Source organism: Chanodichthys erythropterus, chromosome 9, assembly GCF_024489055.1.
Source record: "Chanodichthys erythropterus isolate Z2021 chromosome 9, ASM2448905v1, whole genome shotgun sequence".
NCBI lineage: Eukaryota > Metazoa > Chordata > Actinopteri > Cypriniformes > Xenocyprididae > Chanodichthys > Chanodichthys erythropterus.
The window spans coordinates 26,209,439-26,236,956 of NC_090229.1; the positions used below are offsets into that span (position 1 = coordinate 26,209,439).

The 27,518-nt window shown below is 37.1% G+C and overlaps 1 pseudogene; it reads left to right on the forward strand.

Annotated features, from left to right (window-relative positions):
* The first annotated feature begins 387 nt into the window (after nucleotides 1–387).
* LOC137026462 (NACHT, LRR and PYD domains-containing protein 3-like) lies at nucleotides 388–27,136 on the forward strand (annotated as a pseudogene).
* The last annotated feature ends 382 nt before the right edge of the window (nucleotides 27,137–27,518 follow it).

Consider the following 27,518-nt stretch of genomic DNA (forward strand, 5'->3'; position numbering starts at 1 on the left):
AAAATATATGTAAAAGCAAGAACAATATTAACACCAAATAATCCACTCTCTTTGTCAGAGTATAAAAATATACAATCAGTTGCTTGATTACAAATTCTAGTAAAATATTTCACAATAGAATCATGTACAGATACCTCCAATATTACGTCCAAATTTGGAATGGGTATAGGACAGTATAATGTAAAGAGTATAGAAGAATGTGGCAATAATTATCAAGGAAGTAAATATTTGTTTCTTAAGGAGGACTGGACTGGAAGGACGAATCTAATTAACAAGTGACAAGTTCAACAAAAGACAGCAGGTGTCAGTAATGCAAAGTTTTGGATGCCAACTGAGCAAAACACCAAGAAGAAGAAGATGAACATGAGTTTCACTTTTGCTGTTTTGCCATTTTGAAAGAACGAAACTTTACTTTACAATACAAACTATTAAAGCGTTAAATATAAACGATAAAAAAGCTTTTAATTTGTGGAAAAGATGGAGGATTTTGAGTTTGTATGTGGGTAAATTTTGATTAAGGTGTGTGTTCAGGGAGCTACCGAGAGGCTTTGCTGGTGACTTCCGCATTCATATTTTCTTTAAAGAATGTATTGGATTTGATATATTTTCGAGCATTTTCATCTTTGTCTGTTCCTCTGTGTGAAGTGTTCAGCTCCACCATGACACACAAACATACAGAGATGAAGATTTTTTTTCGAAGATGCAGGTAATGTGAATAAACAAGATATTAAAAGAAACTTTCTTTTATAGAAAAATATGTGTCTATAGAAATGAAAACAAGTAACGAGTTAAGATGTTTTTAATATTATTCTGATAAATGCAGTGATATGAAAGAGTAAACTGAATCTGTTCTGTTACAGTTCAGTCCAGCAGGAGAAATCAGTGTGTCTATGGAGAGTAACGGGTCTATGGAGCATCCACTGAATATTAGGAGTGGACACACATGGCCACATCTCAGGTAGTCCTAACCTTTTGTTGTTGTTGTTTTAATGACATTTTGTAGTAGAATAAGTATTGACCTAAACAGTAAGTACAAATGACATGAACTTAATCAAAATGTCAGTAGAAACAAACATTGTTGATTCTGCCTGACAGATGGCCTTAAGTGTTGTTTAATTTTATGTAACTGTACAGCTGTGAAATTGATCAAGTTTCCAAATCTTGACCACATTAATATTACGTTACTAAATTATATAAATCATTTCACAGCAGAGGAACTGTAAAAAACAACAACAACAACAACAACAACAAACCCAATAAAATAAAAAATACAATTGCAATTTCCACATACATAATTGAGATATGGTGGAAATGACATGTTTGTGAACATGTTTATAACTTCCAGAAACAAAACTAAAGCAAGTGTTTCTGTGATGTATCAACCTTGTTTGTCCAATGCTTGAAATTATTAGTAGACAAATTAAACTAATGAGAGTGTAAAGTGTTTAATAAAAGTCCACAGGGTCAAAATGGCCCATATTTGAAGAAACACATACTCTATATGTTTTTAATGCAGTGGTTCTTAACTCCGGTCCTGGACATTTATGTCTCCCTTTATTTCACATACCTGATTCAGATCATCAGCTCATAAAGAAAGAGATTCATGAATTAAACCGAGTATGTCAGACAGGAAATGTGCAGAGCAGTGGGTTCCCAGGACCGGAGTTGAGAACCACTGCGTTACTGTATTTGACTTGAGAGTTACGTGACATTTTGTGGAATAAAACTGAAATTAGGCTACATGTTTAGAGTTAGTGTGTTGCTAGTTAAATTAAACCGATATAACTGATTCTTTACAATATGGACTAACAAAGTGTTCAATAGACATGTTAATACATCCAGGAATTGAATCTGTTAACTGGTGGAAAAAGTGGAGGATTTTTATTCTGAGTTTAGGTACATTTTGATAAAGGTTTTTGTCAAAAGAGGCTTTGCATGTGACTTCCGCATTCATCTTTCTCTGAAAAACTTACTGGTTTTGATGTGTCTTTGATAGTTTTCATCTTAACACAAATTAAATGTGGTGTCTTGGGTTTTAAAGTGTGTTCTGTGATTCTTCAAAATTCTAAGCGGCATTTGTGTTAATCATATGTTCAACTATTTTAGTGAATGTAGCTGCCTGGGGCCTCATGTATAAACGTTGCGTACACACAAAAGATGCATTGAAATATGCATACTTTAGGTGCGTTCACGCGGCCTCGTAATTCCTGTAGTTACGAGATTCTAGCTTGTAAAAGGCATTCACGTCCTCGTAGAGCTCGTAATTACAGCTTGTAAGCTGGGAGTTTTCTGAAAGCTCCCACATGTACCATGTGGCCGCTGTACCACCTGACCGCTGTAGATTAATTTAGGCGTTGATAGTGGTGCCATGGAAACGCATAATTCCCAGTCCGAGGACGTGAACAGCTCCGAATATTATTAAATTAATTATTATTAAATTAATTTAAAAAAAATCTATGGGGTATTTTGAGCTGAAACTTCACAGACACATTCAGGAGACACCTTAGACTTATATTACATCTTGTGAAAAAGCATTCTTGGGCACCTTTAACCTTTATATTATATAAAATGTGAGTCTATAGAAAGAAAAAGTAACTTAAAAAATAGTTAAATTTAAGTCTGCTCAAAGTTCTTATTGATGTTAAGTGAATATAATATGTGATTTGATGTATTCTCACCATATAGGATGAATTCAGTAATTAAAGGTTATTAAACTAAATCTGTTCTCTGTTACAGTTCAGTCCAGCAGGAGAAATCGGATCCCAGCTGTGTGTCTATGAAGAGTGACGTGTCTATGGAACGTCCACTACATTTTAGGAGTAGAGAGACACTGCCTCATCTCAGGTATAACCTTATACAATATGCTTATATTTTTTATTTCATATTTGTGTAAGTCACTATGTAAGTCATATGTATTAATCTTATAAAACACTGTTAAACATAAATATGGGTAAAATTATTCAATTAGCAAATAGCCAGTCTATAATCGGCAACAACATCCTGTAAATCTAATTTTGCTGACCAGATTACATATAAAACAGAGATTCATTGAATCAGACAGTTAATCGAACAAAAGGGAGTTGAAAAGACTCACAACTGGGTACCAGCTGTGGAGGTGTTTTGAGATGAGGCTTGATTGTTAGTTCCCACAAGGTTTAAAATGTGAACTATCACATCTGTGTCATGGAGCAAGCACTGTTAATAAGTACATTATAAAAGTGTTGGCATAATGATTTTGATGAGAATTTCACCAATATCCAAATGTCTTTTTTTTTTTTTTTAAGGTCATTCCTTCCACTCAGACCAGTCATAACAGAACCTGCCAGTAAGAAAATGAAACATGATGAAAGCGTTAATCAGGACTTTAATGAAAAAATGGATCCTGGTTTAAGGTAATGCAGGATTTTTATATTTGTTGCAGAAACTACAATGAGCAGATGTGCACATAAGTGGTACACAGGTGCGCATGCGCAACCAAAATTAAAAATGCACTGGGTAAATAAATTCAGGCCGCTCATTTGCGTACTGACATGGTTGACAGCTATTAATGCACAATCAGCATTTTAGATTGATTAACTGTCATACTGGATAAGATTTGCTTTAAACTGAATGTATAAATCAGCTGGTTTCAGAGCAAAATTCAAAACTGACATTCACTGACTTCACCCGGCACAACAGACAGCAAAGTTGTAAAGCTGAAAGTGCTTCATAAATAAAGTCATTGTCTCTCAAAAGAAAGAGTCTGAACCTCTTAAATGAGTTATTTTTAGTTTGAATCCCATTTCGCGAAGTTCACACGTCACAAGTTAACACATTTGCATAATGACTGGCTATGTTCTGCGTGGATATCCCATGAAAACTTGAACCCCCCTTAAATGCTGTAGCTCATTCGTGTGGATAACATGTCGACGAGACGCTGTGCTCTGTGCTGCGGATGGAAATTCAGTTTATTTTTACTTCCAAAGTATGAGACTGTGAAGAATCAGTGATTAAAGATGGGACAGGACCCACTTTATTTGTACCAACTTGCTCTTGCTCACAACCTGTTTATTACAACCTGTTAAATCACAACCTGTTAAGGTATTTTATACCGAGTGTTAAAAATACATAGTTTTGTGTTTTAACTATATTGTGTATGTCTCCGGCTATTATTACTGTCTTAGTGAAATACTTCTAATCAGCTGTTGGCCACTATTACCTAAAACTGTGTCCATTAATGCAGATTGTCTGTCGTTCTTACTACTTTGTAATGATAATGATCGTAATGATAAAGAATGGAGCAAGATTTGTTTTACAAACTTTAATGTTAAAGCTGCAGTCCGTACTTTTTTTTTTTTTTTTTAAGTTAAAAATGATCCAAAATCTATTATTGAGCAAGTACATAACCAGCCAGTGTTCAAAACTATCTCCTTACCTTAGCCTGATTCACAACAGTAAGCTTGTAATTATGTTTTTATAAAATTGGTACTGGTGGGTTTCCACTGGAAAATTCGAGCATGTAGCCATTCGTCTTTACGTCACGTCTGTAAACAGAAAGAACGAGCTAGTAGCTATATCATGTGAGGATGCTACTGGTAGCGGATCATTTATAGCCTTTTCTCACAGCAGCTGCAATAATTAAACTTATCATTTTGATGGCGGATTGTGATCCAGAAAGATCCAAATGACAATCATCAGTGATCAACTGGAGATTCATCTGTAGTCAAAAGCAAAAGTCTTCAGGAAATCTACAGATAACGCTAATACACACTAAATACACAGTCACGCAATGCTGATGTTGTTAACATTAACAGTTTCGTGCTGAGAAGCCGTGCCGATCCACAACTTACATAAAGATGATAATTCCACAAATAACTGCAACTGCAGGTTTCAAACAGCGATGGCAACAAAAAGGCAAAACTTACGGACTGCAGCTTTAAATCAGTCATTCACTTTAGTGCTGGGCTAACGTATGCGATGTTATTGATACAGTTATTGATGAAGTTACCACAAGTGCACCGCAATAAATTAGATATATACACATCGGTTTGTTGATGGACATACACTTGTTAATGCTGATAGTGAGGAATTACATCTCATAATGTACCTCAAATTGGGTAGTGTATTAGGCTCGGGTTGAATAACTATTTCTTCTAATGTTTCATCATCAGACTTGTGCTCAGATTGATATGGTCAAATCTAACCCGTTACTGGCTGAGCTGTAGGAAGCATACAGGGCTGAATCAGTTATGGTAATGGTCGTTTGTTTCTGAATTGCACTGTACGCGGTAGACCAATCACAACAGACTGGGCTGCCTGGCCAATCAGAGCAGAGCAGGCTCTCAGAAAGAAGGGATTACACTTTTTCACAAGAATCGAAAATCACGTAAGGGTAAAGTTGGTTCCAATATTGGCCTGCGGCTATTAGATTCATATGCTCTTTTCTCAAATATCACTTCTTACCTTTTCTGTTTTGTCTGTTTTCCAAGTTATTGTTGTATAATCTACAAATAAATTATTTTCTACTTGTTTGTAGCTTATATGGCCACTCAAACCATTCGAATTTACTGGCGGGTGGCTTTATTTCACCAGCTGTAATACAGTATAGGCTAAACTGCTACTTATTCTGCAATTCCCCTACTCGTATCACCATACGACGAACATTATTAGGGGTTCAAGCACGAAGTGCTGAAAACCTATTGTAATTGCTCAGATTTTTATTAGATTCGATTTTTTAGATTATTAGATTATTATAAATTATTAGATTTTTTTTATTTTTATTTTTAATTCCCTAAAACTGATCAGGCAGCCTAAACCGTAAGGCCTAGAGACTTGAAACTTTGTCAAATGGTAGTAGGACTCGTCAAAATCGGCCAATAGGTGGCACTACAGCAATCAAAAGTTGAAAATCGCTAATAACTCCTTATTTGTCAAGTGTTTTATATCATTGGAATCCTTGGCTCAAGATGGACAAAATGTATATCTTCGATTTCATTTCCGCCTGGAAAAAATTTCCGCCGTTTTGAATTTTGCCTACTTTTGTGAACTAATCCTAGGTTTTCGCCCGATCAGAACCAGACCAGTGCATAAATGTTCTCTGAAATGGGAATATCAATAATTATCAAAAAAATGTTGAACTTTGATTCAGGGTCGCTAAGGGGCACCAAAACGTACGATGAGGGCGGAGCCACTTTTACTAAAACGGCTATAACTCGAGAACGAAATGAGAAATCTTTACCAAGATCAGTACACATGTGTATGGGCTTAAGCTTTGGTCGCGATAAAATAATTGCATCAATTGGACACTAGGTGGCGCTATAACAGGAAAAAACTTGAAAACGGCTATAACCACCTGACCGTTAGTCTGATTGAGTTGAAAATTGTCTTATTGGGGCATGATAGTCTATGAGGACATTGGTGTATCTCAAAAAACATGGCTGCCATTGCCCAGTGAATTCTGCGCCCTTATTAGACAAGTGCTGCGTCCCAATTCGCCTACTTATACTACGCCCTAAAAGTATGTACTCTTTCTGTGAACAAAAAGTACTTACTTTTGAGTGTGTAGCAAAACAGTAGACAAGCTTTGGGACATACTAACACGTCATACAATCGCGTCTTTTCTCTCTGTTGCATCCTGTCACCGTAAACTGGCCTGTCAATCATCTTACATCCTCCACATTTAATTTAGTTAATTTCCTACCGTATCGGAGAGAAATACAGCACGTTGATCTGCAGTCGCGAGTCTTTCATGTGGAGAACTCTCCTCATATTAATGCATAATGATGCATTTAAAAGTTAATGGCCATTCGGATCTTTATAAAAGTCCACATTGGTATTTGCAGATGAAAAATAACACATATAACATTAAATATATATTTTCTGTCAGGTTAAACTGATTATTAGTCACTCAAATCTCTCAGCGTCAATCGCGTATATCCGCCATGTTTTGTAGTTTTTTAACACTTTTTACTCGTGTTTGTAGTTCTGAACTGAATCCTCGTCAAATGCGCAATGGGTTGTGGGCAATATTAGCCTTTATAGTGTGCACGGATCCACACTTTGAAAATCTACCGGAAATAGTAGACCATCCGGGGACTTTTGGCATACTCTTTTCAACATACTATGCTTTGGGACACACTTATTTTAATCTCACATACTATTTAGGATGGATAGTATGGACATTGGAACGCAGGGCTGGTTAACGGAGGCTGATCAGAATGAAACTTGGTGGGCATGTTCGACTCATGGTCCTAGAGGTCTGTAAGAATTTTGAAAGAAATTGGCCACTAGTTGGCGGTAACGAGTTTTATGCCTCTGTCATGTGGTCGCCTCTAGTCATGTGGAGTTTCACACCTACAGACAATATGCATATCATTTGATAGATCTCCTCATTATGAACAACTTTGCCTCAAGAACCAATGCTGTCAATCAAATTGTTCATTAATTATTCGCAAATATGTGAAAAACCTACTTTTGTGAACTAGAAAACCAGTGCAGGACAATTCCCTGGACTCTCTAGATCAATAATTATCAAAAAAAGTTGAACTTTATCATTTGGGTTGCTATAACAGGGTCATTTAGAAAATGGGTGTGGCAAAATATACTCAACGCCTACATCCTAAATGAAAACTCGGAACTTCATGAAAATAGGTGAGCATATGCCACACAATTCTAAATAAGCATGAAAAAGTTTGTGGAATCCAGGCAGCACCGGGATCATTTGAACCATCTATATGTACTCTGTTCACACTATGGAGATATTAGCAAAGCCACTGGAAGGCAAGCCTGCAACCTTTAGCCAAAAAAGTGTAACGGCTAAAGCTAACGCTCCGCCCCCCGCGGTACGCAGGAAATGAGACCGGAGGCTGTTTTTTGAATGGAAGTCAATGGATGAGAGGCTTCACTATGCTGATTAAACAGCTTTTGTGGGGAAATAGCTAATCATTTAATTAATGGACAGCCTGTTTGCCAATCTTCAGAATGTTTTACACTAAACAATACTTTGGTTGGGAACTATATGCAGATTTTAGCATGATAAAAATGTATTTTTTAAGAGAAGGCGGGACTTATTCCGCCATATTGCGCGTTTCACTTTCTCCCATTCAAAACAATACGAGTGACACATCTTGTGTTATTCTATAGTCTTTGATATAACTCAGGAACCGAAAGTCCTCGCGAGCTCAAACTCTGATGGCAAGGTCCCCTCCGCACCCTTGAGCGGTCACATCAGTCGCGGGCCTCGGGGACGCCCCCTCGCAGATCGCTAGTTCGCAGGATCCCTGAATTTAACATATATTCTGGAGATATATATATATATATATATATCCAGAAATTTCCAGGGTGCAAGCAGTCCTGCTTCTCATTATGAATCAGAGGATCAGGTCTGAGTGATAACGGAGCTGCCAGATGATCGTTTCCCCAGCACATCGTGAAAACCACACCCTGCATCCCAATGTGCATACTATCCACCCTAAATAGTATTGAATATTACTAATGTCACATAGCCTACTATTTAGGATAGATATGCACACTGAGATGCAGGCACTGTCTTAGACACAGAGACACAGAGAATATAACCAGTCAAACTTATTTTATTTTTTAAAAAAGTAACTACATAAAGTGCAATAACACTATTATTATTTTATTTTTTAATATTTAATGGGTCACAGTGGGTGCTCTCAGGTACGGAGCCCCGCACATGACATGCAAGAAATGAAATCGTGCGCACTGTTACGGACAGATAGGCGGAGACACAGAGATGAATGTAGATGGATGTATATTTTTTTTTTTAAACAAACAGCAGGGTAGACACCGTAATGCAGGTCGTGAATTGTGGAAAGTGTTAGGTGCGAGTGATGGGCTAATCAAGATAGGTGATGAGAAAGTGTGTGCAGGTGTGGGCCAGGGAGGATGATGGGAAATGGAGTTTGTGAAGACCAGGACAGATGGAGACTGTGACAGGCACAAATTAGTAAATCGTGACATGATTTAGCCTACTATTTTTTTTTTTTTTTTTTTTTTTCCCTGCATGTCATGTCCGGGGCTCCGTACTCAGGATAACCAGACTGAAAAACTTATGTGCACCCCTGGCAATGGGTCATCACACATTTCTCAAACATAAATTTTGATCTATACATATTACCTCTTTAACTCATTGTTATTGATATTTTGATTTTACAGCCATGGCTCTAACATTGCTGAAGCCTTAAACACATTTAGATCAAATCTGAGGAAGAAGTTTCAGTGTCTGTGTGAAGGAACAGCAAAGCAGGGAAACCCAACACTCCTGAATGAGATCTACACTGAGCTCTACATCACAGAGAGTGAAAGTGGAGAGATCAGTAATGAGCATGAGGTGAGACAGATTGAGACACAATCCAGGAAAGCAGCAACAGAGGACACACCGATCAAATGCAATGACATCTTTAAACCTTTACCTGGACAAGACAAACCCATCAGAACTGTGCTGACAAAGGGAGTCGCTGGCATCGGTAAAACAGTCTCTGTGCAGAAGTTCATCCTGGACTGGGCTGAAGGAAAGGAGAATCAGGACGTCCAGCTCATATTTCCACTTTCTTTCAGAGAGCTCAATCTGATGAAGGACAAAAAACTTAGTCTTTCAGATCTTCTTCATGTCTTTTTCCCTGAAATAAAAGAAACTGACAGTTTTAGTGATGCACATAATGTGTTGTTCATTTTTGATGGTCTGGACGAGTGTCGTCTATCTCTGGATTTTGAGAGCAATGTAAGGTTGTGTGATGTCAGTGAATCAGCCTCATTAGATGTGCTGCTGATGAACCTCATCAAGGGGAATCTGCTTCCTTCTGCTCTCGTCTGGATCACTTCACGACCAGCAGCAGCTGATCTCGTTCCCTCTGAGTGTGTCCATCGAGTGACAGAGGTGCGAGGCTTCAATGACCCACAGAAGGAGGAATACTTCAGGAAGAGAATCACTGATCAGAGTCTGGCTGAGAGAATCGTCTCACACCTGAAGTCATCAAGGAGCCTCCACATCATGTGTCACATCCCAGTCTTCTGCTGGATCTCAGCCACTGTTCTAGAGAAGATGTTGAGTGAAGCAGAGAGTGGAGAGATTCCCAAGACTCTCACTCAGATGTACACACACTTCCTGATCCTTCAGACCAACATCAAACATGAGAAGCACTATGAGAAGAAGATGAAGACATGATTTTCAGATTGGGAAAATTAGCATTTCAGCAGCTTGTGAAAGGCAATCTGATCTTCTATGAGGAAGACCTGAGAGAGTGTGGCACTGATGTGACAGAAGCATCTGTGTATTCAGGATTGTGCACTCATGTCTTCAGAGAAGAGTTTGGCTTGTATCAGGGGAAAGTCTTCTGCTTTGTTCATCTGAGCATTCAGGAACATCTAGCCGCTCTATATGTGCACCTCTCCTTCACAAACAACAACATAAATGTGCTTAATAAAAGAAAAAAAACAACTCATGGAGACCAGGTTTCATTATCTGAGCTGCACCAGAGAGCTATGGATGAGGCTCTACAGAGTAAAAATGGACATCTGGACCTTTTCCTGCGTTTCCTTCTGGGTCTGTCAGTGGAGTCTCATCAGATTCTTCTACAAGAAATGATGACACAGACAAGAAGCAGCTTTGACAGCAATGAGAAAACTGTTGAGTACATCAAGAAGAAGATCAAGGCCACTCACTCTCCAGATAAATCCATCAATCTGTTCCACTGTCTGAATGAACTTGATGATACTGCAATAAATTTTAAAATGTCTTAAAAACGGCCAATTATATAAGCTTTTTCAGACTTGATGGCACCTGACCAGTATACCTGTTCACAATATATAGAAGTTGCTGCATGTTAGACATCCTGAACTTGCCATTAATTATTGTAATTATATGCATCAAGGTATTTTCATATTCATGCATAAATGTAAAGTGTTGCAATAAGGTTAGCATATACATTTGGGCAAGTCTCATTTTGCCATTGCTTTTGTTTTTCAGTTCAAGTTTTTATCTTGAAATATCCAAACAAACAACTACAAGATTTCCAGCGATGTTTGTGAGAAAGGGATGTGCATTTGTGTCGCTGCTTGATAAACTTAATGTGCTTCACTTATCAGCTCACATAGCAGCTATACAGATGTGAATATTGAGTTTGTTTTTATATCCTATTAATTTGACCAAAGAACAAACTGACAGCAGAATGGAGATAACTGAGATTAAGGATATCTGTGATGTAAATGTGTTTGTGTTTCATTGTGTGCACATGCTGTGTGGAATTGGTCTTATGATGTTGCATTTTAATTAGAACGAGCACAAGTATCAGGACTGACACAAATGACAATATTGGTACTGGTGCATCCCTATAAATTAATTCATACTGTTCATGATGTTCACCGTTCTCTAGTGATTATTTCGGTTACACTTTATTTTACAGTACATGTACTTACAGTGTATTTACCCAAGTAAGTACTGTAATATAAGGTAACTACATGGGTTGAGGTTAGATTTAGGGGTAGGTTTAGTGTTAATACCTAGTTATAGCCCAGTTATTGTAATTGCTACAATAAGTACGTAGTATGTACATGCAGAACAGGACTGTAAAAAAAAAGTGCTACTATTATTTCTGTTTAAAATATTTAAACAGAAATAATATGTAAACACACACACATACATTCACACACATTTATACAGTAAATGGAAATGGCAAATATAAAAAAACAAAAACATTTTAATAAGGTAATTCCTAATCTGTTCTGTGTTATGATCTGAGACTGAAGAGTGTGTCATTGTTCTCTACAGGTTGTGGAGGTGTGATATCACAGATGAAGGTTGGGCTGCTCTGACTTCAGCTCTGAGATCAAACCCCTCACACCTGAGAGATCTGGATCTGTCTGAGAATAAACTAGGAGATTCAACAATGAAGCTTCTCTCTGCTGTACTGGAGAATCATCACTGTAAACTGGAGAAACTGAGGTAAGATCATCTCTCTAGTCACATGATCTCAGACACATTCTCGTAGCCTTTGTCAAGATATAGTTTAACAAGAATGTAGAATAGCATAGTCTAAATATGAACGGTAATTATACACAGCTGAGAGCAATGAGATCAGAACATCCAATGAGTAACTAGTTATTGGATTCAAACACAAGAGGTAACAAACTCAACAAATTAAACTATACAAGCAAAATATAAAAATAAAATTACAACCAGCAAATTAATTTTAACATCCACAAAACATTTTACTGAAAACAAAAACATCAGAATAATCATCAAAACATTAAATAGTAAACCAATTAAAAATGAAATGCTGACATGGGAAAAAAAAAAAAAAAGTAATCACAAAAAGCTACAGAAAACAACTTAAATAAGTCAACATTTAAACCATGTGGAGTCGAGGTTTTTAGTTTATGAATCCAGAAAGACTCCCGTTTGAGTTGAATTTGGTCCAAATCACCACCTCTCCTCAGTGAAGATATTTTCTCGATTCCTATATAACGTAATGAAGTAATAGGATGATTAAAATCAGTGAAATGTACTGCCAATGGATAATTCCTATTTTTACATCGTATAGTATACGATGTTCAGCAATACGTGTTTTAAGTTCTCTACTGGTTTTGCCTACATATGATTTACCACAAGGGCAAGTTATGAGATGGATGACTGCTTTGGTTTTACAGCTGATTTTAATTTTGATAGGGATCGATTTACCGGTATGTGGGTGTTTAAACGATGTACAATGATACGTATAATTACACTGATTACACAAACCACATTGGTAATTTCCATCTGGAATAGGTGTCAGTGTCATTTGAGTTGTTGTTGATGGGGAAGATAAATCTGATCTCACTAAATAATCTCGTAAATTTCTTCCACGTTTAAACACCATGAGAGGGGGATTATGGACAGATACGAGTCTTGCATCAGATTGGAAAATGTGCCAATGTTGACAAATTACCTTTTTGATTTGTTCTGAACGTTTTGTGTATTTTGTAGAAAACATAACAGAGAAACTTTTCTTCTTTATTTATTTTTTTCATTTTTCAATCATCCTGTTTACTATATTCTTTTTAATCGACACATTTGGCTATAAGGGAGGCTATTCTTTGAAGAAGAATTTGTTTACTCAAATCATGTTTTTTCCTCTAATATACTAATTTGGAAGAGATACTTGGATGACTGCGTTTGTGATGTTGCACAACTAACTTCTTTTTATGAATATTTAAATAACTGCTCTGATTTTTTTTTACATTTACTATGGATTATGATTCTAATAAAATTAGTTTCTAGGACTTATGGATAGTTCGTGATGACAATTTCTTATACAGTATACTGATCTTAATAAGAAACCAACAGCTCGTAACACGTTATTGAGAGCGGACTCTTACCATCCATTATATTTAAAGAATAGCCTCCCTTATAGCCAAATGTGTCGATTAAAAAGAATATAGTAAACAGGATGATTTCAATAAGAAACTTATTGATATTAAAAAATCTTTTTATTGTAGCGGATATAAGGTTAATCAAATTCAAGTCGCAGAAAAACAAATTGAAGACAAGTCTCGTTCAGATTTATTAATGAAAAAAGAAATAAAGAAGAAAAGTTTCTCTGTTATGTTTTCTACAAAATACACAAAACGTTCAGAACAAATCAAAAAGGTAATTTGTCAACATTGGCACATTTTCCAATCTGATGCAAGACTCGTATCTGTCCATAATTCCCCTCTCACTGTGTTTAAACGTGGAAGAAATTTACGAGATTATTTAGTGAGATCAGATTTATCTTCCCCATCAACAACAACTCAAATGACACTGACACCTATTCCAGATGGAAATTACCAATGTGGTTCGTGTAGTCAATACGTATCGTTGTACATCGTTTAAACACCCACATACCGGTAAATCGATCCCTATCAAAGGAAAAATCAGCTTTAAAACCAAAGCAGTTATCCATCTCATAACTTGCCCTTGTTGTAAATCATATGTAGGCAAAACCAGTATAGAACTTAAAACATGCATTGCTGAACATCGTATACTATACGATGTAAAAATAGGAATTATCCATTGGCAGTACATTTCACTGATTTTAATCATCCTATTACTTCATTACGTTATATAGGAATCGAGAAAATATCTTCACCAAGGAGAGGTGGTGATTTGGACCAAATTCAACTCAAATGGGAGTCTTTCTGGATTCATAAACTAAAAACCTCGACTCCACATGGTTTAAATGTTGACTTAAGTTGTTTTCTGTAGCTTTTTGTGATTACTATTTAATGTTTTAATGATTATTCTGATGTTTTTGTTTTCAGTAAAATGTTTTGTGGATGTTAAAATTAATTTGCTGGATTGTAATTTTATTTTTATATTTTGCTTGTATAGTTTTATTGAGTTTGTTACCTCTCATGTTTGAATCCAACTGCTAGTTACTCATTGGATGTTCTGATCTCATTGCTCTCAGCTGTGTATAATTACGTTCATATAGGCTATGCTGTAGAGGTTATGCACGTGAAGTCACTGTCGACCGTTATGATTGCGGTCACGTCCACTGAGTGGCAGAAAGACTGAGCGGCAGCATTGGTTTTCAGCGTGAATGCAGCGAAAAACACACAAAACACATCCAAAATGAGAAAGAGCTTTCCGACTGACTGTACAAATAGCTTTGACAAGAAATCTGAGGTATATTTTTTACAGACTGCTGAAAGCTATAGAACAAAACAAGCAAATGGATTGCTGCATTTCACAGAAACAGCTGGACTCCAGGCAGAGAAACATGTTTTGCTGTTATCATTTTGTGTCAAAATGTTGGAGTAAAATCATACACTATATATTGCATTATTGCTATATTGTTTTGACAACTCATCAATTAAATATTTACCATCTCATGTTCTGCATAATTGGGTGTTTTTAAATAAACACTGACAAAAACTATACAAGTTTTATGGCTGGACTATATGACGATATATATAACATTGATATAAGTGATAACTCTGATTTAGACCTACCATATTATAGTTATATAAAGAATTCACAGACAGATTTGCTTTATGTTTTTCCTCAGCGTCAAAATCAGGCACATATAAATGTCAGGAAACACGACTCCTGGTTGCATGTCAATATCCATTGATTAGGTTTATTTGACATGTTATAAGGAACACTTTCAAGCTCAACCTTTAGTGAAATCGTTTGTTTTACTCGCGTTTTCGCAGTTTCCCCTGCTAAATCCAGTCATGAAGCAGTTCTTTTGCCACTCAGTCCAGCTGTGGGCACATGTTCCAGCGGGAAAGTGACGTTGCTGCATACCCTCTATTCTCCATTCTTGTTAAACTATACCTTGACAAAGGCTACGAGCCGAAACGTTGGTATATTAAATCAGTCTATATGCTTCAGTGAGTGTGCATTTGTTTCCTTTTTACTATACTGCAATTTTTCTCAACTAGCACCTCTCCAGGTGTGCGTTTGCTATTCCATATTCGTTCATCACATCATATGGCACCCATTGAAGGCCCAGTGTCAACATGTCCTTCTTGATCCTTTAAGTTATTATTAGATCATATTTATTTTCACCAACACACAGCAAGGTAGGGTTAGGGTTAGGGTTAGGAAAAAAACAAGCAAACAAAAAACAACACTCAGAACAAGAATGTTCCCTCTGTTTTAGCCCATGATAATCTATTCAAAATTGACTGTTATAGTCATAATGAATGCAAAAATAAAAATATACATATATGTTGAAGAATTTCTCAATTCTACAAGGTTGGAACCACAGTGTCCACAAAGATTAATCTTCCACTTCTTCATCTGTTAAATTAAAATCCTTAATATAATTAATGAAAGGGCTCCATATGTTTTCAAATGCATGCTGTTTAGCCTTTAATATGTAACTTATTTTTTCTAATGGAAGGCTTGACAACATCTGTTTTAACCATTGAGTATTGAGCGACACATTTTTTGGCATAAAGCAAGCTGAGATCTATAAAGACTAGAGAAAAAGCTTAGGGTCCAGTAAAATTTGTTTGGAAATGATCTTCTCAATTATTACTTTTACCTCTTCCCAGAATAATTTAATTTTTCTGCATTGCCAAATACAATGAAACCAAGTTCCTCTAGCTTCCATACATTTTGTACATATGTCTGGTATGTTTTTATATCTATTTAATTCCACCGGTGCTACATATGTCCGCATTAACCATTTATATTGTATAAGTTTAAGACGTGTTTTATAGACATAGTTTGAGCTTTAATACAAACTGCTTTCCAATCCTCATCAGAAATTTCAAACTGCAAGTTTTCCTTCTCTGCATTCAACTTATACTGTGAAACAGAGAGATGTCAGCAACCCATAAAATTCAGATATGATACCCTTTCTTTAATTATCCTTTATCATATTTTTTTCCAAAGATGAATGCAGGGGTCTTGTAAGGACATTATCTTGATTTGCTTTAATAAAGCTTCTAATTTGGAGGTATTTGAAAAACTGCTTCATATTGAGGCCAAACTTAAGCCTCAACTCCTCAAAAGACATCATAATATCAGAATCTGTCATAGAAAGATCTTGAATCATTTTAAGTCCCTTTGATTGCCACAATTTTAATGTAGCATCAGCTCTTGCTGGTGCAAAGAACCGATTACCCCTTATTGGACTATGTGACTTATATGTATGAGGGAAGAGGTAGGGTTAGATTGTGAGATTTCAGTCCAGTGTGGAGACTCACTTGTTGAAAAGTAGAACATAACAGACCTCAGCTGTGCAGCCCGGTAATACCACAATAAGTTTGGACATTTTAAGCCCCCTCTGTCAAATGGTAAATAAAACAAAGACAAGTGAAGTCTTGCTGATCATCAACTTTCTCTGTTAACTCATGCTCCACAAACTCAGGATCAAAGCCTATGCACATGAATGTGTGACATCAGTGGTGAACAGCCAATCACATGCCTTGCAACAGAGAGAAACTATGATTCACTTCTCGCGAGAGAGCCGGCGCGATTCAAAACTCTTTTGCTGAAAATGAAGAATTTAAATACATTTACACTAATGGAAAATACTTGTCTGTGAAAGAGGACAAATAAAAGAAATGATCTTTCTCTATCAGTGCGAGTGAAAGTTGTGAAGTTAGTTTATATAGTTGATAATATATAGCAATAGAAACTGAAACATACATGGTCACATGTAGTCATATTTAATATTATTTTACACCTTGTTTATATTACATATGATCTGTATATATTAATAATCATTGAAACTAAATGCTTAAAAAGAACTGTTAAACTAAACATGCGTGTGTGTAATAAAAATATAGATAATTTAATTATACAAATCATATATAAATCATAAAATAATTCTAAGTAATTATCATTAAAGCCAGACAATTTCATCGTTAAATATTTGTTTTTACTATATAGTGCCTTTTAATTTGGAGGAAGAGAAACTGGGGGATTGACTTTATTGTGTTGGGTGTGTCAGTGTCACTTAGCTTACATCCGATTGGTCCAATTTCAGTTTGAGATCTCTAAACCAGAAGATAACCTGCCCTGGAGCAGGTTTGCCGTGGAGCGTAAGTTACCATGGCGATGAACAAGTTACTTTCATGGTACCTAAAACCCAGGATTGGCAGAAACTAATCTGAAAATGACCGGGCTAGCCAGCTAATCCAGCTTCATGGTACAGGCCCCTTTTCTGTTTTCCACCTTGTGTATATCTAGTCCTCAGTTTGTGCTTGAGATGGTTTGTTGTTGTCATTCAAGATTGCCTAGTTGCCTGAGAGTTTATTATTATCTTTAAAGGTAAATAAAAAATACAAACTTTAAATAAGGTAATTCCTTATCTGATCTGTGTCATGATCTGAGACTGAAGAGTGTGTCATTGTTCTCTACAGGTTGAGTAACTGTAATATCACAGATGAAGGTTGGGCTGCTCTGACTTCAGCTCTGAGATCAAACCCCTCACACCTGAGAGATCTGGATCTGTCTGAGAATAAACTAGGAGATTCAACAATGAAGCTTCTCTCTGCTGTACTGGAGAATCATCACTGTAAACTGGAGAAACTGAGGTAAGATCATCTCTCTACTAGTCACATGATCTCAGACACATTTTCCAGTAGTTTCTAGTGTGATTAAATCAGAGTGTTTGGGATTATAATCAACATTAATAAATGTTTTACAATAATCATATTCAGTAGCAGCAGAATAATATGTGACCAGTCACGGAAAGTAGGGACACAAGTCGGTTCTGGGGCATTTTGAGTTATTCATGATTCTGAAAGTGTAGTCTCCAAGCTTTCCAACGATGTGTAACACATGAAAATCTGATAATATTTGGAGAAGTTGTGGCCATTTGAAGGTAGGCACTCAAAAAAGCTCAAAGGGCAGAAAATGACCTAAAGATGTTGCAGTTCTCTCCTGTTCTCACCTGCTGGGAGTGACAATAGGGCTCATTTACATCTCATTTAGATAAGCCATACCCCCTGTAAAGCTGCATGGTTGCAAAGCAACGACAGACGCAAGGGGAAAAATCGGACCGCATACTATTAATAATAAAGGATAATGTGCATTGTAAATGTCAGTAATTTATCTTTTTTGACATTAGAACTGTTTGAACAGGATTCTGTGATAACAGTATATAGTCCTGGTTTAGACCTCAGTTAGTGGTTAGACCTGGTTTAAGTCAAAGGATTTAAAAAATCCTGTACATTAAACTCTTCAATACTTTTACTTTTGACTTATAACGCACATTTTACGGCTACGGATACTTTATAATTTTACTTATGTAGGAATTTAATCTGATACATTCTTCTGCCCTCAGCTTGCATTTTTCTTATTTTGCTTTGGCAGCGAGCTAAACAAAGGCTCAGTAAAGGACGCAGACGGAAATCAGAGTCAAACTCTCTTTACTGAAGACCAATTTGTGAAACTGTAACACAAATGAACACAGATATTGAAAAAATGCTAACTTTACAAAGCTACAGTTACTTCACATAGCTCCAAACAGTATGTAAGATACATATGAATCGCCTTTACATAATTTAGAACATAACAATGGTGAGATGAATAAACAATCTAGGATCAAATTATGTGCCTTTAGTTACATTCAGCATTTCACATGTAAATAGTTCTAAAACATACACACAACTTATCAAAAATCAACAATCATATGTTACTGCATAGATTAAGCTTTTAAATTTACAGATTGTGCCTTTTCAAGAGCAAAACAACAAGGATGAACGTGGATGCACCTCTATGCTCTGCACCATGAGCTCTGAAAATCCAATATGGCTGCTGTACTACTAAAATGACAGAGTTCTTAAAGGCACCACTAGGTGTCAGTATGTACAAAGTAAATTAAAATATTATCAGGGCCAGGATACTCCCCGCCTGACATCAATAGATGTCACACTAGACTTACGGAACAGTAATTAAATGTCAACATCGTACAGTCAAGATTGTTAGGCTACCAATCTAACTTGTTTCCTTGGAAACCAAAAGAACAACCTCTGTGACTGGTCTCAGGAAGAACCTTTGTTCACCTTTCTTTATGATTTTTACTTCAACCTTTCTAACTTTGCCATCTTCACTTGGGTAGGTTTTAGTTATGATCCCAACTGGCCAGTCATTTCTTTTCTCCTGGGCATCTTTCAAAAGCACAACGTCTCCATTCTGTAGGTTTGGCTTAGCTGTACGCCACTTGCGACGTCCTTGAAGTCCACTCAAATATTCATTCTTCCATCTTCCCCAGAAGACATTGGCTAAATACTGAACACGACGCCACAGAGCTCTGCATAGATCGTGATTTTCAATTTGACCAGGTGGTACTGGTGGGGCTCCAACTTTTTGCGTGAGCAACATTGCTGGCGTTAGTATCATCGGTTGTTCTGGATCAGTGGAGACTGCAATTAAGGGACGAGCATTCACAATTGCACTCACTTCTGCCATGAATGTTACCAAAACTTCATGTGTGAGCCTAGCAGGGCTATGTTGCAGGAGCTTGTGTGGTCATGCAAGTAAATATGACTGCCCATCTTTTAGCTTCTGCTTGGCATCCTCGTGTTTTTCTGGCTGCGACTGGCCATGGACCGAAGACATCCAGACCCACAAATGTAAATGGTGGGTCTATGTGTAATCTATCGGCTGGTAAATCTGCCATGATCTGCTGCTGTTTCTTGCCTCTCAGTTTGCAACAGGTGACACAGTTAAAAATGGAGCTGCTAATTGATCTCTTAAATCCTAGAGGATTGTACAAGCTGTTGATGGTAGAGAGCACTCCTCGCTTAGTGTAAGGTTTGTCGCTGATGGAAACTTGAAACACAAATGTATCTGTTGACAAGTCCCAGCACAATCCTGAGCTTCGTTGAATGGCTGGTGAGTTTACCCCAAGATCAAGGCCCTGCAAAGTAGTCGCTAAATCCTCATTTGGAAAGGCTCTCATGACGACGTGGCTGTTGGATGAGATTTTGTGAAGGCGGAGGTTGGATCGTGCTAGCATCTGTTGAGCTCTGCTCAATACATCAACGGCCTCCGCTTCCGAACTGAACGATTTCAGCCCGTCGTCTACATAGAAATGGTGCTCAATGAAGAGCCTTGCATCACTTCCATACTCCTGTTCTCCCTCTACAGCTGTTCTCTTGAGCCCGTATACAGCTACCGATGGAGAGGGACAATTGCCAAAGACGTGGACCCTCATGTGGTACTCCACAATGTCTCCATCAAGGTTGTGATCCTGAAACCACAAGAAGCGCAGGTAATCTCGATGTTCTTCTTTGACCAGAAAGCTGTGAAACATTTGTTCAATATCTGCCATCACAGCATAGGAGTCTGATCTGAAGCGGATGATCACACCTATCAGGCTGTTGTTCAAGTCTAGACCTTTAAGGAGAACTTGATTTAAGGATATGTTGTTGTACTGGGCGCTTGAATCAAACACTATCCTGAGCTTCCCTGGCTTTTGTGGGTGATAAATACCAAAACTTGGGAGATACCAAAATTCCTTGTTGTCTTTAAGAGGGGGAGCAATCTCAGCATGTCCTTTTTTGAACATTGTCTCCATAAATTCCACATAATGGTCCTTCATGTCTGTCTTCCTTTTCAGAGTACGACGAAGTGATAAGAGACGACTAACAGCCTGGTCTCTATTGTTGGGCAAACGCTCTCTGGGACAGCGAAACGGGAGTGGAGCCACCCAACTATTTGCATCGTCTTTGGTGAATTCATTGTCCATAATGTCCAGGAAAGCCTCATCTTCTTTAGATAGTGCAAGCATATTATCCTCATTGGTTTGTTTGAAGATATGCTTTCCAATGTCATGAGATCGTTTTGTGCTCTTTATAAAGAGCCTGGGATCTTCACTAGTGAACCTTTCTTTAGAACAGATGCTGTTTTTGCAAGGCATGAGAAAGCTGGGCCTGCCGTTCTCAAGCACACTAGTTTTGAATGTGCTCACCATGGGTATGTGAGCTCCACTGAGGCACACGTCTCCTACAATCACCCATCCCAAGTCGAGGAGTTGGGCATATGGAGCATTGTGGGGTCCATTGCGCTGCTTGCGGACCTTGTGTGCACGGATTAGATCTCTCCCTATGAGAATGAGAATATCAGCTGCAGGATCTAGTGAAGGTATCTGAGAGGCAATGGATTGAAGATGAGGGTGGTAAGCAGCGGCTTCAGGAGTAGGAATTTCCATTCTACTGTCAGGGATCGAATTGCACTCTATGAGTGTCGGAAGACTCATTGACACTTTCCCATCCAAGGACTCGACCACAAAGTCTTTTGCTCTCCTCCCACTAGTATCAACTGTGCCTGAACATGTTCTCATCGTGTAAGGGAAGACTTCACCTTGAACATTAAACATGCGAAAGAAGGCTGATCTCGCTAAAGAGAGGTTACTTTGATCATCTAGCATGACGTAAATGCGCTTCTTTTCCTCAGGACGACCGGCAGGGTAAACATTGACTAGGCAGTTTTTTGAGCATGACTTTCCTTGTAGCCCTGTTCCACATATTTCTGTACAGACAGATGTGGTCACTGTGGAGGTTGGTTCCTCTTGCTCCCCGCCTTGAGCCTCTGTTGGTACAGTAGGTTCATTTTTGAACCATGGAGCTGGACCATCATGAAGTGCAGAGACATGATCATTGCTATTGCATTCTGTACAGTGGATAATCCTCCTGCAGTCTTTAGCCCTGTGATCTGAGGAAACGCAACACTTGTAGCAGATAGAGTTCTCCTTGAGAAACTTTTTTTCTTTCAGGTAAGGACTTCATTCTGAAACCTCTTCATTTCACTAGTGAGTGGTTCCTTTTATGGATGGGACAATGTCTTGTCAGGTCAACTGAACTGATGTCGGAACTTACAGACGTGTTTGATTGAACCTCCGTTTTGCTGGCAGAGATAGAAGATCTGAATCTTGACTGCTTTATTGGGATTTTTTCAGCTTTAAGAGGCAATGTGTTGGAAGATTGAAAAGAGAAGCTGGGATCTGTTCTCATTTCAGCATACTCATTAACAAACTCAACAAAGAATGAAAAAGGTGGATAATGAAATAGATAGTCTTTCTTGTATTTTGTTCCCTTAACTATCCACGCTTCCTGAAGATTGTGAGGCAGTTTCTCAACAATAGAGTTTATACCCTTTGTGTCGAGGAATCCAAGACCAGGTATATTGCCTTCTTCTTTCACTGCTTGCACTTCCAGGAGGAGATCTGCGAGTGCATGCAACTGATTGAAGTCTTGGTGAGAAATCTTAGCAAAATTCTCTAAACGTTGGAATAAAGATCCTTCAATTACCTCTGGGGAACCATATTTTTTGTCTAAACGTTGCCACAAGTGCCTGAGGCCTGCTTCAGGATCATGTGCATGGGCTGCTCTTATTCTCAGAGCATGTTGAAGGGACTCAACTTCTAGCCATTTGATAAGCAAATCAAGCTCTTCATTGCCTTTTAGATTCAGACCATCAATGGCATTCATAAACGCTGTTTTCCAGGGTATGTAATTCTCTGGCTTGTCAAACACTTTAAAGCTGCTAGTGAGAATATCACGGCGTGCAAGATCAGACACCTCACTGGATCGAGGTGCTGGCGTACTTGGTGAGCAGGGTTTTTTCACAGGAGAAGGAAAGCAATTTGGCTGCCTTGTATGCTGATACCCCATTTGTTCATGTCTGCTCATATTATTTACAGCATCAGGAGTAATCTGGATGTTTCCAGGAATGTCTTTGTGCTCAGCACTCGCTCGATCATCTTCTTTCTTCTCATTTTGATTCAGAGAAAAGTGCCTTCTAATGTATTCATCAGTACGTTCCATAGCAACGGAACTGCCCCTTTTACTTTCATAGTTTAAACAAACTGCTGCAGATTCCAACACCCTTGCTGCTGCGAGAGCTGCTTCAGCTTCACCCTCCTCTTTCAGAGCGTTCAGCGTTGCTTCGATCCTAGCCTTTTCGATCTCCATGTCTATCTGACGCTTTGCAAACTCAGCTCTTGTGCGTGCGGCCTCTGCCTTTGCGCGTGCTTCAGCTGCAGCTTGGCTTGCATTAGATTTATAGGAGCGACGTGAGGATGAAGTGTTACTGGCTGAAGATTTAGCCTCTGACCTGGTTTCCAGCTTAGATGCCTGGCTGTGCTTCGAGTGTGACATTCTAGATCTTTCAGAAGATAGTGTGCATGTAGTCCACTATAAAGGCTCTTGATGCGAAGTCAATCTTTTCACTCTTCTGCCCTCAGCTTGCGTTTTTCTTATTTTGCTTTGGCAGCGAGCTAAACAAAGGCTCAGTAAAGGACGCAGACGGAAATCAGAGTTAAACTCTCTTTACTGAAGACCAATTTATGAAACTGTAACACAAATGAACACAGATATTGAAAAAATGCTAACTTTACAAAGCTACAGTTACTTCACATAGCTCCAAACAGTATGTAAGATACATATGAATCGCCTTTACATAATTTAGAACATAACAATGGTGAGATGAATAAACAATCTAGGATCAAATTATGTGCCTTTAGTTACATTCAGCAGTCACATCACATGGCACCCATTGAAGACGCAGAATCGCATGTTCTCTTGATCTTTTATCTCATTATAAGTGTTAGATCATATTTATTTACACCAATGCACAGCAAAGGAAAACTAAATAAAAATAAAAACTGTAAGCAATCAAATAATGCATGAACAAAAATACTATGATTAATTATCAGAAAAAAAAAATATAATGCAGAAAGAGCAAAACAATTTTGAAATAACTAATAATTGAATGGAAAATAGAATTTTTTTCACATTGATATTATTTTAGTATTTACTGTGTTTGTCTTGCCTGTTACTTTCAAAACATGACTTTAGTATGTGGCTTTTTAACCCCTTTAATGTCACTTTCTGCACGTCTTTATGTTTGTGAATTCAAATCAAACACTACCAAACTGGCCATGCTACTTCTGAATAGGTTGTCTACTCAATAAATTGTATGAAAATTCTGGAAATGTATAATTTAGATCACTCAAACCATACATGGAAATGGAAGAGTCCTTATATGGTCACCAATGAAGCCTGAGTGTCATCTAGTGGAAAAGTTTGTTACTGCACCCAAACAAAATCATTCTGAAAGCTTTTTTTTTTTTTTTTTTTAAATATTGCTGCAAATTTGGAACACAACTTGTTCCATTTTTTTTACTTTGATTTTATTGCAGTTTTAGAGTTGCACATGTTTTATAAAATATATAAATTTATATAAAATATTAAAAATATAATTTTACATTTTCGTAAACTTCTATAACTTTTCACTTTCATTATTCTTTTCACTTCTACAGTGATCTACCAAGTGTCTCCATTAAAAAGAGACCAAATGTGGGTCTGTGCTTCAAAGTATTCAAGATTTTTAACAATTTAAAAACCATAAGACTTTCGTTTATCTTCAGAACACAAATTAAGATATTTTTTGATGAAATCTGGAGAATCTAAAAATGTAAATATATCTATAAATGTCCGTCAAAAATATCTACAAATATAAAAAAAAAAAAAAAAATCTGTGTTATGATCTGAGACTGAAGAGTTTGTCATTGTTCTCTACAGGTTGTGGAAGTGTAATATCACAGATGAAGGTGGTGCTGCTCTGACTTCAGCTCTGAGATCAAACCCCTCACACCTGAGAGATCTGGATCTGTCTGGAAATAAACTAGGAGATTCAACAATGAAGCTTCTCTCTGCTGTACTGGAGAATCATCACTGTAAACTGGAGAAACTGGAGTAAGATCATCTCTCTACTAGTCACATGATCTCAGACACATTCTCCAGTAGTTTCTAGTGTGATTAAATCAGTGTTTGGGATTATAATCAACATTAATAAATGTTTCACAATAATCATATTCAGCAGCAGCACAATAATATGTGAAGCTGTGTAAGAGCCATGTTTTATATTTCAGAGTTTATATTTTCACATTTAATATGTAAATTTGGTTTAACAATGTTTTTGTTAATGTGAATATATTTCTTTGGTTTATATTTATTCTTACTGCACATGAAAAGGTAACTGCACATGCAGTAAAGATTCAGACGCACAGTGGGAAAACAAAAAGCTTTGACTGTTATCATAATTGTAATACAGCATAAACTGGCTCAAGTATAGTATCTTTATGAATAAGTTGTTAAGACATCGCTGTGCAAGAGGATTAGCTGTATTTAGGAAATATGATTCTTTATTTACTTGGAAGAATAAACCATGATAAAGTATACTTGTGAATACAAGATGAGAAGATACGCATCAACTTGTGGAATAACTAAAAGACGCTCAAATGTCCCGTACAAGCTGATTTCATCCATATTCATGTTTCATCACATCACATGGCACCCATTGAAGACGCAGAATCAACATGTTCTCTTGATCCTTTATCTCATTATGAGTGTTAGATCATATTTATTTACACCAATGTGCAGCAAAGGAAAACTAAATAAAAATAAAAACTGTAAGCAATCAAATAATGCATGAACAAAAATACTATGTTTAATTATCAGAAAAAAATTATATAATGCAGAAAGAGCAAAACAATTATGAAATAACTAATAATTGAATGTGGCTTTTTAACCCCTTCAATGTCACTTTCTGCATGTCTTTATGTTTGTGAATTCAAATCAAACACTAACAAACTGGCCATGCTACTTCTGAATAGGTTGTCTACTCAATAAATTGTATGAAAATTCTGGAAATGTATAATTTAGATCACTCAAACCATATGGAAATGGAAGAGTCCTTATATGGTCACCAATGAGTGTCATCTAGTGGAAAAGTTTGGTACTGCACCCAAAATCCTTGTGAAAGCTTTTTTTTTTACTTTGATTTTATTGCAGTTTTAGAGTTGCACGTTTTGTAAAATATATAAATGTATATAAAATATTAAAAATATAATTTTACATTTTCGTAAACTTCTATAACTTTTCGCTTTCATTATTCTTTTCACTTCTACAGTGATCTGCCAAGTGTCTCCATTAAAAAGAGACCAAATGTGGGTCTGTGCTTCAAAGTATTCAAGATTTTGAACAATTTAAAAACCATAAGACTTTCGTTTATCTTCGGAACACAAATTAAGACATTTTTTGATGAAATCTGGAGAATCTAAAAATGTAAATATATCTATAAATGTCTGTCAAAAATATCTACAAATGTAAAATAAATAAATAAATAAAAAATCTGTGTTATGATCTAAGAATGAAGAGTGTGTCATTGTTCTCTACAGGTTGTGGAGTTGTGATATCACAGATGAAGGTTGTGCTGCTCTGACTTCAGCTCTGAGATCAAACCCCTCACACCTGAGAGAACTGGATCTGTCTCTGAATGAACTAGAAGATTCAACAAATGAGCTTCTTTCTGATCTAAAGGCTGATCCACATATTAAACTGGAGAAACTCTCATACTAATGTGAGTATATTTTCACTTAAGAGTTAATATAATTAAAAAATAAATGGCCGATATTAATATCTCTGCCTTTTTTAAATGGATCTCCTGATGTGATATGACTTCAGTAATGACTCCATATGTGCCTGTCTGTGTGTTTATTGTAGGACTGTCAGCATTTAGATATCAGTCAACTAGATCACAGAGGAGTTTCCAGCTGTTGTGAACAGTTTTAACTGCTGGGGACTGGCAAACTGAAAGACGATTTTAGCTGACGGGGAAGGACACAATTTCAACCACAATGGATGGTTTCTGCCAGGCCCAAAGATTGCTTACTGCAGCCCAGAGCACATCCATCTAATACATCTTCATCATGAACCATTTGCATTTCAAAGGTGTTTAACAGCCGGTGAGATGTTTTCCTGCTGGCAGGCTATTTTGAATCACTGAAACAAACTCCAAAATGTTTTCCTTTTTGGCCACATTTTGTTCAAAATTGTCACAACTGTTTTAATTTAGCTTGAAGTGTTCATATTCTTTGAAGTTCATTCATTCATTTGCTCTGTATCTCTGTAAGAATAGTTGACTTGTTTGGCAGTCATTGCATGCTGAAGAAAGTCCGCAAGAGATCTGGCGACGCACTGTGTTCAGACCATGTTTTGCTCACTGGATTTTGCTCTGTATTTCT